Below are 774 nucleotides of genomic sequence, written 5' to 3'. Positions count from 1 at the left end.
TTAATAGAGTTGACTCCTGTTGGAAGGAATATAAAGTTGGATTGGGCCAATGTAATGATATAGGCCCACTAAGCAGATATTCTGCATTCAATGTTTTAGCTTGAAGGGTTAGAAAGAGCTCCAAGAGCTTGTTTGTTTGGTTAGCAGAACTATGGACCTAAATGAACTTGAAATGATAGAACTATTTTACACTATAGAAAAAGGTATCCAAAAACGTAGGGAGATTGGAATGCTAGAGGGGATCTGTTTTGTAAGTCCTGTTTATTCAACTGCAATGTTCCAGAGGACACACTTTTTAACATGGCTGTGAGAAATAAATTTGCAAGGAGGAGGCACTGGGATCCTTGATTTGTTCTGATTGCTTGTCTCTGTAGATCATTAATTAGAGTGGACACTGCTACCACAAACCTGGATCCCTGACGTAAAGGGGATTATGAGATCCCAGGTTAGCAGGGGCCAATGGCATCACTTAATCAGCAAAGACAGGTGGATGTATTTAGTATAATGGACAGCAGGGAAAAGCCATTCGTCAGAATTGTCTGACTTGCAGAGACCGATGGAATTGACTCCATGACCATGATGTCTATAGAATACCGAGAGATAGGCAGTCTATTAAATTCTTACTTAACCTGTACAGGTGGGGGAGTTCTAGGTCTAGTGAACACAAGCTTACGTTGATTAACCAAAACAGAAAGACAAAACTCCTCAATCAGTTCTCCAAAACTTGAGCCAGTTTAGAAACACAGACCACTCTGAAACAGGGGCCTCCTTAAG

This window comes from Myotis brandtii, unplaced genomic scaffold, assembly GCF_000412655.1.
Source record: "Myotis brandtii unplaced genomic scaffold, ASM41265v1 scaffold815, whole genome shotgun sequence".
Classification (NCBI taxonomy): Eukaryota; Metazoa; Chordata; class Mammalia; order Chiroptera; family Vespertilionidae; genus Myotis; species Myotis brandtii.
This window is presented reverse-complemented; position numbering follows the sequence as displayed.